Source organism: Mastomys coucha, unplaced genomic scaffold, assembly GCF_008632895.1.
Source record: "Mastomys coucha isolate ucsf_1 unplaced genomic scaffold, UCSF_Mcou_1 pScaffold21, whole genome shotgun sequence".
In the NCBI taxonomy this organism is placed as follows: Eukaryota; Metazoa; Chordata; class Mammalia; order Rodentia; family Muridae; genus Mastomys; species Mastomys coucha.
The window spans coordinates 159,839,788-159,852,038 of record NW_022196904.1 but is presented as its reverse complement, the minus strand read 5'-3'; the positions used below and the strand labels follow the sequence as shown (position 1 = coordinate 159,852,038).

The 12,251-nt window shown below is 42.1% G+C and overlaps 1 protein-coding gene and 1 pseudogene across 2 annotated transcripts in view; one reads left to right on the top strand and one right to left on the bottom strand.

Annotated features, from left to right (window-relative positions):
* Glis3 (GLIS family zinc finger 3) overlaps nucleotides 1–12,251 on the top strand; it is a 426,677-nt gene that overhangs the window by 110,774 nt on the left and 303,652 nt on the right. The gene's annotated exons all lie outside the window — the stretch shown is intronic.
* Nucleotides 4,400–10,041, bottom strand: LOC116104105 (annotated as a pseudogene).

The following is a 12,251-nucleotide window of genomic DNA, read 5'->3' as shown; positions in this document are numbered from 1 at the left end:
AAATGATAGATTCTGGGGTTTAGCCAGGCTAGGTATTATTATTGTTATTAATAGTAATAATTACTATTGCTAACATGTCTCAGTCTGGTGAGATGACTCAGAAGTTGAAGGCATTTGCTGGCTAGTCTTATGACCTGAGTTTCATCTCTGGAATCCCTATGGCAGAAGGAACACACTGACTCCCACAAGTTGTTTTCTGACTTCCATATGAGGGAAAAACATACATGATAAAACTCATAGAAGCAAAAGAATCCATTTCTGATGTGGGTAATAGGGAATAATGATCTGAAATAGTGCTTTTCAAAAGCCTTGTCCATACCTTTTGGGAACTTGTGGGCACAGATGCTTAGCTTGCACCCCATGCATGGGTCAGAAGCTTTGGGTGAGTCCCAGCATCCTGAGTTGATGTTTTTACACATTGTTCATCATGCTTTGAGAGGCAGGGGATGAGGATCCTTCTGGAGAAACAGTGGCTGTTATAGGTAAGAGCCTCAAGCCCAGGGAACCTTAGTTGCTAGTGGCTAATATCTTGTTGTTTGATCCCCCCCCCATACATACTGTATTTGAAAAGTCTATGAAAACAGGGCATAGTAGAAAGTAAGTATAATCCTGGCACTGGGGTTAAGGTAGGGGGATTAAGAGATCCAGGCCAGGCTGGACTTCCTAGTGAATTCCAGGTCAGCTGGGGCTGTGTAGCAAGACTCTGTCTCAAAAACAAAACTTCATCAACAACAATGAAGCAAAATAAAAAAGGCTCAGCACTGAAAACAAATGGGTGAATTATTGATCTGGGCAGAAGAAAGCTGGCAAATTTACCACACTGCACAACTGCGTAGGAATCCATTCCACGGCTGGGAGGTGAGCCTGGGAAAGTGGCCTGGCTGCTGATGCCCTGGCCACGAAATGGGTCATTGACTCCCAGGTCATCGGCTGCAGGATGATGCTTCTCCTGCTTTTAATCTGTTGGCAGTGACTTGCTACTAGCATGTGACCTTGTTAGTATTTTACCTTACATTACATTATTTTTTTTCTTTAAATAGCATTTTCCCTTTAAAAATGAACATCTGCATGTTTACTGTGAAAGCTTTTACAATATTGAATATAGAATGAAATGCAATGACCTGTTAGTGCGTCATAGACATGGAGATATTAGTCACTAGTGTTTGTAGACTGCAGATATATGGGTATATGTTTATATATAGATTTTACTCCCAGTAAAGTCTCATATTCTACTTCCTCATAATGTGTTATAAATCTTCCTGTGTACTTCAGTGTTTTTTTTTAAACATAAAAATTGAAGTTCAGAAGAATTTCTATCACATGTACTGAAATTACAGTTTATGTAATCAAGGACTCTTAAAAATTAAAATTATGTCATTGCAAGTAGCACTTAAGTGATGGTGTAAGCCTTCGTTTATTTCTTCAAAATAGATTACAGAGTCAAATGAATATTCTAAATACACTTTATTGTGCTAAGAATCTCCTTCCCAATAGGTTTATATCACACATTCCACTGTTAACTCAACCTGCAGGCATGATGTTGTCTATTTTTGTCTCATCTCTTGGGTCCTTCTTTTAGGAATAGTTTAAGCCTCAAATTCTTGTATATAGTTTTGATTTATAAAAAGTCTTTATATACCATCTTTAATTGCTTTTATATAGAATTTTACTTGATTTCCCAGTTTTCTGTTTGATTTTTTACTCTGATTGTCATCCTGATTAAGCCAACATACCTTTTATAGTAATAATGTTTATTTTGTCTCTGCATCCCAAAGGAAATAAAAATTCAAATGCATCTCTGTTTTAGTTGCTTTGTATTTTGCTTTTAATATTTTGCCTTTTATTTTCCTGGGAATGTGTTTGCCAGTGATGCCTGAAGTCATGGCTCCCACTCCCTGTGCTCTTCCCAAGTGTAGTTGTTATTCCATGGCCAGGAAAAGAGTCTGCTTCTCTTGCCTTCTGCATCTTGGTGGGTCTTGAGATATGTATGGCTAGTAACAAAGCAGAAGTGAGCTGTTCCAAATATATACACGTATTTAGCCCCCCCCCCCCGGGGTGTGTGTGTGTGTGTGTGTGTGTGTGTGTGTGTGTGTGTGTGTGTGTGTGTAGGGCTTCTATGGATGGATGGGCATACTCATCCATATTTGCATATGTGGAGGACAAAGGTCAACATTAGTTATCTTCCTCCATCCCTCTCCGTTTTACCTGTTGAAACAGGCTTTTTTATGGAATCAGAAACTCAATGTTTCAGTTACCTTGGCTGTTTCGTGAGCCCCTCAATCTCTTTCAGTTTCTGCTTTCTCAGCTGTCAGTTTTTAGATAGGTCCTGAGGCTCTGAGATTAGATCTTAATGTTGGTACATCAAACCACTTTACACCCCCAACCCGCGCCCCACTGCTCACTTCCAGCTTCCCCATGGCCCTTAACTGATTTGAGAGACTCTGCTTTCTTTTCTTTTCTTTTCTTTTTTAATTAGATGTTTTCTTTATTTACAATATCTCCTTTCCCAGGTTCCCCTCCAAAAAAATAAAATAAAATAAACAAAAACTAAAACAAACCCCTGTTCCCTTCCCCCTCCCCCTGATCACCATCCCACCCCCTCCTGCTTACTGGCCCTGGCATTCCCCAACACTGGGGCATAGAACCTTCACAGGGCCAAGGGCCTCTCCTCCCATTGATGACCAACTAGGCCATCCTCTGCTACATATGCTGCTGGAGAAATTAGTCCCACCATGTGTACTCTTTGGTTGGTGGTTTAGTCCCTGGAAGCTCTGAGGGTACTAGTTAGTTCATATTGTTGTTCGTCCTAAGGGGCTGCAAACCCTTCAGCTCCTTGGGTCCTTTTTCTAGCTCCTTTATTGGGGACCCTGTACTCAATCCAATGAATGACTGTGAGCCTCTACTTCTGTATTAATCGAGTACTGTCAGAGCCTCTCAGGAGACAGCTATATCAGGCTCCTGTCATCCAGCACTTGCTGGCATCCACAATAGTGTCTAGATTTGATGACTGAATATGGGAAGGATTCCCAGGTCGAGCAGTCTCTGAATTGTCCTTCCTTTAGTCTTTGTTCCATAGTTAGTCTCTACAACTCCTTCCATGGGTATTTTGTTTCCCCTTTTAAGAAGGAACAAAGTATCTACACTTTGGTCTTTCTTCTTCTTGAGTTTCTTGTGGTTTGTGGATTGTACTTTGTGTATTCCAATCTTCTGGGCTAAAATCCACTTATCAGAGAGTGAATACCAATATGTGTTCTTTTGTGATTAGGTTACCTCACTCAGAATGATATTCTCCAGATCTATCCATTTCCACAATAATTTCATAAATTCATGGTTTTTAGTAGCTGAGTAGTACTTCATTGTATAGATGTACCACATTTTCTGTATCCATTCCTCTGTTGAGGGACATCTGGGTTGTTTCCAGTTTCTGGTTATTATAAATAAGGCTGCTATGAATATAGTGAAGCACGTGCCCATATTACATATTGGAGCATCTTCTGGGTATATGCCCAGGAGTGGTATAACTGGGTCCTCTGGTAGTACTATGTCCAATTTCCGGATGAACCGCCAAATTGATTTCCAGAGTGTTTGTACCAGCTTGCAGTCCCACAAGCAATGAAGGAATGGTCCTCTTTCTCCACAACCTCGCCAGCATCTGCTGTCACCTGAGTTTTTTATCCTAGCCATTCTGACTGGTGTGAGGTGGAATCTCAGGGTTGTTTTGATTTGCATTTCCCTGATGACTAAGGATGTTGAACATTTCTTTAGGTGCTTCTCAGCCATTCGGTATTTGTCAGTTGAGAATTCTTTGTTTAGCTCTGTACCCCATTTTTTTTTGAATTCTGAAATCTTCATTGAATTTTACAGTACCATCCAGGTTTATCTCCATTCACTAACCACGTTCCCTGCTAAGCACATCATAACAACAGCACAGTGGAGTGAGTGATGAATAAAATAATTTGATACACTAGAAAACAGTGCTCAGTGATACATTTACATTCTATTTATATGATTAAACATTCGATCATACAGTACCTTCCTACAGGATTACTGGCTAATTTGGGGGTGGGGTTTATTCTGTTAGAAGTATCACTAACATGATAACTACTTCCCTTATATGCAAATGTTAGAGCTATAATTTTGAGAATAAAACTGATTATGCAAGTTAACTGAGCAGCTTCTCAATGTGGCTTATGACATCCTGGGGAATATGAGCAAAGCTGCCTTCCACACAAGATGGTTTCTCAACCTGCTTTCACATCACATTTAATCAGCACAGACCAATACGGTCAATCAGGTAATTCTTAATGTGAACACATGGGGGAACGAAAAAAATATGTATGTACATGAATAAACGGGAACTAGATGCCTTTGTAGCGAGGAATGTCAGTGTCGGTTCTGGATGAAACTCTGTTGCAGCTTCTTACTTCCACAGCTGTGTGCTCAGAGTCTGCCCCGATGAGCTTCCAGACCACCCTGCTGTCGTGCTGGGGGGCTGGCCAAAACCTGCACCAGCGTTTGCATTACTGAGGTTCATGCAGCCATCTGCTGATTCAACTGTGAGAGGTTCCACTGAGGCTGCTGGGCTTGTGTCAGGCCGAACTTACTCTGTGGTGCACCCAATTGTCCCACCATTCCTCCCTGAGGGCCAACAACATTCTGAGGAAGTGGCATCACTCCAGTCTGTGTGTTTCCCATGAACCCATTATGCATGGGTATGCCCACCATCATGCCTGTATTCTGTCCCATCGTATTTCCTATAAGGTCAGGAGCTGCAGGCACTGGGACACCCATGGAAGGAAAACCTTGAAATGCAGTCGGTGCTTGTGAGGTAAATGACATATTTGTGGGTCCCATAAACACACCAGGGGTGCTTTACTGTGCTCCTGTACCATACAAAGATAAGATGGAGTCTTTGGAGAGCTGTTTCTTTGCTACTTCTTCTGACTTTGTAGTTTGCTCAGTAAACAGGTCCAGATCTGTACCCCATTTTTTAAATAAGGTTATTTGGTTCTCTGGAATAACTTACCCCAATAGCTTATGCTCTAAGATCAAGAATTGACAAATAGGACCTCATAAAATTGCAAAGGTTCTGTAAGGCAAAAGACACTGTCAATAGGACAAAATGGCAACCAACAAATTGGGAAAAGATCTTTACCACTCCTATATCTGATAGAGGGCTAATATCTAATGTATACAAAGAGACTCGGCTTTCTACCTCTTGAAACCGCCACCATTCTGTGAGTTGCCCAAGTCATGAGCAATGGCCATGTGCTCCCACTGTGGCCCCAGCTGAACCCAGTGCTGACAGCTAGCATCCTTGGCAGAAGTGAGTGGGTTAGATATCCAGCCAGCCTTCAAGTACTGCACTGTCCTAGGAGACTCCACACAGATCGTTGAATCCCAAGAGTCATGGAAAGTAATGCTATTGCTTTAAGAATGCTAAGTTACCGAATGGCTTTATACCTCAGCAGTGGATTGTCAGAACATTTAGAATGTAAATGCAAAATCAGCTTTCCTTTCCCCCCTCAGCTGGGTTACAGGCTCCCCTTTGACTTCTTTTTGATTCCTTTCTTTGCTAGTTTATAATGTCCTCATGTGCTAATTATTATATATCTGAGGTTATGCTCTTCTGAATCTGCTGTGTTAAGTTTAACGAGTCCTTCTCAACCTCCTCTGACACCCAATGTACCTTCCTCCAATGAAATAACAATAATGCAGAAGCTGAGACTACATTAAACTGTAAAATAATTTAGAAGCATCAACATTCTTTGCTATATTTATTTTTCATTCCTAGTAACATATATGTATCTAAATTTATATCTTCATGGAAACACTGTAGCATTCTTTATATTACATACTGTTATTGGGAATTTGATATTTTTTGAATTATATTTTTGAAATTTATAATAGCTAGTATATAAGAAACTTACTGTGTATGTTGCGTATGTTGTGTTTTGTCACCATATTAAATTTAATTTTCTTTTACAGTAATTTTTTACTGTTGGGTAGTTTGAGTAGATAGAATTTTTGAAATTTAATTTGATGAGAAGAGTAAATACAATGTTTATTCAGACATGTTTAAGCTGGAAGAGTTTTGGTAACTCGTTTATTTCTTTTCTTCATGATTTAGAGAAGTTAAATTTATACCACCCCCATCTCACATTAAAGTAGGAGTGTGTAGTAGACTAGACATCTCCTTCTCTTCCATCCTGCATCCTTTGCTCTATCCTTAGCACCTGGTCCTCCTCTACTTCTTCCAAAGGTAACAGCACTGTGCTTCACAAAGAGTCCTCCATCTCTTCTGATTTCTAGAAAGTTCTTCCTGTGGTTGAACTACATTTCTGCTTTCTCAAGACTACTGTGTCTGTCCTTCATGGTTGTGGGACACAGGAGGAACAATGGTCTCTAGCTTTCTAAGTCTAACTGTTAGAGGTTCTGCTGCCTGTAGGGAAACAGGTTACTTGTAGGTTGTCTGGGCAAGAGAAAGGTTTGGGGAGGGTTTGAAAGACCCATGTGAACTGGGCCACTCTTCAGTAGTTGTTGAATGGAATTCAGTGTTGGTTATATGATATTTTTAATTTTTCTAGGCCTGTGAGCAAGCATTTGGCTCAAGAAGGACTGAGTGTCTTCACTCCAAATGCCCATTTTCTGTCTTCCCCAGGGCTGCTCCTGCTGGAGAGAGTGAGAGGGGGTTAACTAGGGACAGTTGCTTCTGATGCTTCATTACCAGGCGAGGTCTCTGTGCCAGGGTCTCCATCCAAACTCATTGACACAGCGAGGAGCCCTTCCATTATTTCAGACTCCTGAAGGCAGAGCTTTTCTTTAGAGCAAAAGACAAAGAAAGTAAGGCCACAATGCAAAGGAATTCCCTCAGTCCATAACTGCTAATTGGACGATTGTTCTGCTGTTCTTACGATGCCAGGAAGTAAGAGCCCGCTAGCCTCACCCACTACTTGTAAACTTCTTTTGAGATGGAATCTTTTTAAAAAACTATTCTGTCAAGCTTGATATGCTCAAATGAATCCTTTTCTCCTCTTCTTAGCCAGGGGCTTGCTGTTCCCGAGTAACTTCGAGGTTGGCTTCATGACACATTTACATTTGGCAGAGATGCAACCCAGCTCTATTCTATTGAAACCTGCAGTTAATCGCAGTTCTTCTCCAACTTCAGGTTTAAGAACATAGAGGCATGTTCATCCCGAATCTCTTCACATAAAATGTGAAGCTCAGCAGTCCCAGCTCTCTTTGCTTCTGCAGAGGCAGACCCTTGTCTTCTCTGAGGGAGTGAAGGGTTTTGAATTCTTTGGGTTTGAAGACAAAAGGCAGAGAGAGCAATCTTTCTGGGGCAGTTTTTAGATCTCACTTGCACTCTTAAATAGATGGATCTTTAAGCACAGCTACAGTGTAGCATCTCCACCATTTCATGATTTCTCCTGTCCCGTCCACTCTTCTTGTCCACTCATCTCCCTTCCCCCTCCTTCCTCCAGCTATCTACCTCCCAGGAACACTTACTTCTAAACCCACTGATTACTAGGTAGGTCCCACTGTGCTCTCTTCACCATTATGGTGAAAGATGTTTTTATGTGCCTCCAAAGTGTTTACTCTCGTAAGCCCCGCTCTTAATTTATAGCCAGTAAAGGTAGCAGGATACAGAAGAAGAAGGCAGGCTCACTTGCATGCCAGCAACTATTTTTGTGCCTGGACTGGCTGTGATATTAATTACTTGGCTGGGCAATCACTTTACCTCTGTGGATTTGAGTTTTAATGTCTGTAAAACAAAGAGGTTGTATACATTGTATCTAATCTTTCTTCCTGGATCATTACATTTGGAATTCAGAGTCTTGTGGGTGCAGGGATCCATCTGTTTCTCATAGGAAAGCCCTTGTAATTGTTTTTAATCACTAATTCTAGTTTCAAGGTAGTTTTCTTAGCTTATGAGAGTTTAAAGTTTTTCAGAATGTGAACTGCAGGGGTGAAGGGAAATTAGCATTTGTTGAACATTGGGTTTTCCGGGGGCCAGGAGCTCCCTAATTCATTCTATGTCACCATAGAATGACATAGCTGGCTGAAGTGATTTGACCCAATTTATTCGGTCCATAGTCACAGATCCACTTGGACTCAACGACTTGGACTCAATGACTTTGCTGTGGCAAGGTCTTCCGGCCTCTTCTGCAAAGCTGGCCTGACCAAGTACCAAGACTCCTGTCTTCCTCATGGTAATGTCTTTACTGGATAGTGAAAGTAGAGAGCAGTTGCTGTTTGCCTGGGGCTGTTGCTGTCTGGTCAGACTCTACAAAGTACTATGATGTAGTTGTAGTTCTGCAAGATGACAACATAGACTATTGAGGTAAAGAGCTGTAGGCCAGCTGTACGTGTAGTGCTTTCAAGGTAGGTTGTCTTAGAGACCGGTCTTACAAAAGGTTGGGTTTGCATAGGAATTTGTTTAGTAATGACAGCTTTTATCTACTTCTTACTCTGCTTGGACACTGTCTGTCTGTCTGCAGGGGTGTGTGCATGGCATAGGTCTTTGTACATTGGTGAATATCAGTGAGTTATGTGTACTCAAGGTTACTGGATGAACAATAAATCCCTAAGTCTTCTATAGGGAGATTCAGGTAGATGTGTATTTTCATGTGTTGCTTTCAATATTGTCATAGTGATCATCACTACCACCATCTACCCTTTAGATTGCCAGGACCTTTTAAAAATCATATTTTACTAATCATCAGTTTGTGCTACAGTTCTCTTGATTTAGTTCACCACTGACACCAGGCAGTTGGATCCTGAATAAATAGATGAATGAATGAACAAAAACAGCATGCCTTATGCACCAAAAATTCCCAGAAGTAAGAGAGATTGACATGGGACATACATCACCATGTTCTGTCTCGGTTTTACCAGTGTTAACCTGAAGACCCGAGACTATTGATGTTCCCTACACAGAGTAGATTTAGAGGCCGTTCCTATCCGTGGGTTATACATAGAAGCTGAGCTGTTGAAGACTGAGGGTGCTTGGTCTATCTCAGAGAAGCTTAGGTTTCTCCATCCTCTGTCCTTTCCACACAGAAGTGCTTGTTCATTGGTGTCAAAGCTTATAGACTCACACATCTGTGCATGCTTTCCATTTGGGCTACTTGGCTTCTGCACTGGCTCTTTAATGTCAGCTTGACAGAAGCTAAAGTCATCTGAGGGGAGGGAACCTCAATTGGGAAAATGCCTCCAGATCAGGCTGTAGAAAAGCATGTAGGACATTTTCTTAGTGATTGATGGGCAAGGGCCCAATCCATTGTGGGTGGTGCCCTCTCTTGGCTTGTGGTCTGGGTTCTACAAGAAAGCAGGCTGAGTAAGCCACAAGGAACAAGCTAGTTAAGCAACACCGCTCCATGGCCTCTGCATCAGCTTCAGCCTCTAGGTTCCTGCCCTGTCCCAATTTCAATGATGAACGTTGATTTGGAAGAGTAGGCCAAATAAACCCTTTCTTACTTTTGGTCATGGTGTTTCACCACAGCAACCCTGAGATACCTTCAAGTTCTCACTCTTAGCAAGCACTATGTTGTCTCACTATTGGTTTTCTCCTCTGTGAAATGGGACGATAATATTCAGATTGTAAAATAAGTTGAAATAAAGGGCCACCCAGCAAACCTTTCATTCATATCAGTTCTTTTTAACACATAAATGAGTCAGTAGTATTGGTAGAATGTACATTAGTTGTAACAGTGAGAGGGTCTGGAAGGGAATGTGTCCGTATGTTGCCATCTAGTTAATTTCTCTACTTCCCTTGCGGGTCCGGGTCCTCGTGATATCTAAAAAGTGGGAGAGGGCAGGGACATACGCTTCATGCTTGTTTCTGAGAAGAGCTTCACAGAAAGGTGATGAGTCAAATGCTTTGGAAATTGCTGCAGCAGTGGGGAGCTGTGGGTTCCTGACGTGTGGAGTGTGCTTGTGGAGAGTGAGGGCCACAGTGAGGTTAGAAATGGCTGGGGCAACAAGAGGAGGCTGCCCAGCTCCCAGCCATGCTGCCACTCCCAGCTTCTCAAGAGGCATGTTGTTTCAATTTCATTTTCTGCCCTACTTTAAATAATAAAATTCTATTCTTCTTTTGCTGTCTGCTCATCCACTTGTTCTGAAATGCACTTCAGGCATGGGGTGTTCATCAACCTGAACATGGACATTAGTGACTGCTCTACAAGAAGCTGTGGCCTGGACTCGGGTGGGCACTAGGGATGGAGGTAGGTAAGGCACAGTGCCTATCCACATCTAGCTGATAGTTAATGAGAAAGGTAACATAAAGCTATATGCAATAGTCCTAACCAAGAACTTAAGAAAAGATGCATAAAAACAGCATTACCTAGGAGACAGAAGAGGGGTGATGCTCTTTGAACTTGGACTGGAAGGCAGAAACCTGGAAAATTGATTTCAAGGAAGGAGTAACACTTTAGTTGTTCTTTGTGGCTGGGAATATTAGGGACCTGGGGATGAGCTAGCACAGATTTGGGAGAAGCCCTGGCTGGAGAGTGTGTATGGGGGAGCCCCATGGTGAAATGAGGGATATGGCTCTGAGTGAAGAAGGAAATGGATGGCAGCCAGGGCTCACCCTAGATCAGACAGAATCAGGAAGATTGTTTTTCTGAAGCCATTTTCTCTCCAGTGAGAAGGGGGAGGGAGGATTAGGAGCTCAAGCCTTCCCAGCCCTTAGGTTAAATGTTAACTTCTCTGTGCAGTTAACAACTAACCCAGTCTTCTCTGCAAAAGAAAAAGAAAAGAGTGAAAAACCATAATGCCACAGTAACTACTTCGCTTAAACAAAACAAACCAAAACAAAAACAACAAGAACACCCTCGAGCCCCTCCCTACTCTTGTGTGTTTATGTGGTTCCTTGTTTTCCACTTAATAGGTTTGTAGCTCTTACAGAGCTGTGTGCACATTTGAACAACAGGCTGTAGAGGCATCTTTGTGAATTCCCCATGTGTCTTCTGCAGGGTTTGCAGAGACTTAAGCTATTTTAGAACACATTCCTAGTTCAGCCATTAGAAAATTATGGGTTTTGTTTGTATAAACTCAGCAGCTAAAATGGGGCTTGCAGAAAGGTGGGTGAGCTCACCGCAGTCTGCTCTGACCCAGGCAAGTTAATGACCTGCCCAGCATTGTTCCCGCTGGTCTGGACTGCCTGACTTCACCAGCAGTTCCACTTGAAGGGAGACATTGTTTCTTAGGCTGCATTTGTCAGAAGCTCTTTCCTGCCAGCCTCTTAGCAGTTCTGATTGTGCCTGCTGCCTGTACTTTATAAAAACCTCCTGAGCAAGTGGCCCTGGGAATGTATGCAAAGTAGGCCTTGCAGCCTTCAGAGACCCCCAGCAAACAGCAAGATGTAAACACCTCCACACTCACAAATGTATCCAAGCAGACACCGAGGAAGCCCTACTGTGCAAGGACTTTGAATACTCAGAAACATGAATAATTTAAGCATGAGATGCCTCTGCTGATGACTCTGACCATTGTTTCTAAGGAGTGATGGTAATGCGGAGGATGAAGGTAGGTGGAGGAAGGGAGCCCGGGTTGCAGTTTCTGTTTGTTGTAAATATGAAATATACAGGAGGCTGGATTTTTCAACCCTTCTAAAGATATTACTTACATAGCCTACATTTCAATGAAAAAAAAAAAAAAAGAATGGCCAAAGGAGATCAATTGCAGTGGGCTTCAAGTTTTAAATAACAGGCATTAAGATAGGGTGGCTGGAAACTATGGGATGGCTGGTAAAATGGCCTTTAATTTGGTGGGAGATGGAAGTACTTGACTTGGAAGATGCTGTCACACAGAGCCAAATGGAGAAAGAATGGCGGTATAGGTTTTTAAAAGTCAAAGGGAACATTGTTTGGAATGAATACAAAGCCAGATCTTTGGTATCTGACTCAGAGCATCACAGTGTACCTCATAAATTAGCGTTGTTATTGTGTGTCAGTTAAGAAACTTCTCGACACATTCCTTTTGGCCTGTTGTGAGGAGTTAGTGAATTATCTTTTCCTTTGCTGTTTATCTACAGAACTGTTTAGTCTTATTTTATGAGGCACTTTAAAGACAGAGGGAATCCATCTGATAAAGAAGTGTTTGAGGAAAAAACGTTCTAGAGTGCTGGAGAGAAAGAGAAGCCACTGTCAGGCCCTGTGTCCACAGCTGCAAGAGCAGAAATCAATCTGCCAGGCCCAGGTGACTTGAGAAGTCTTCATTCCTCTGCACCTCTGAAGGCATTCTTGGGA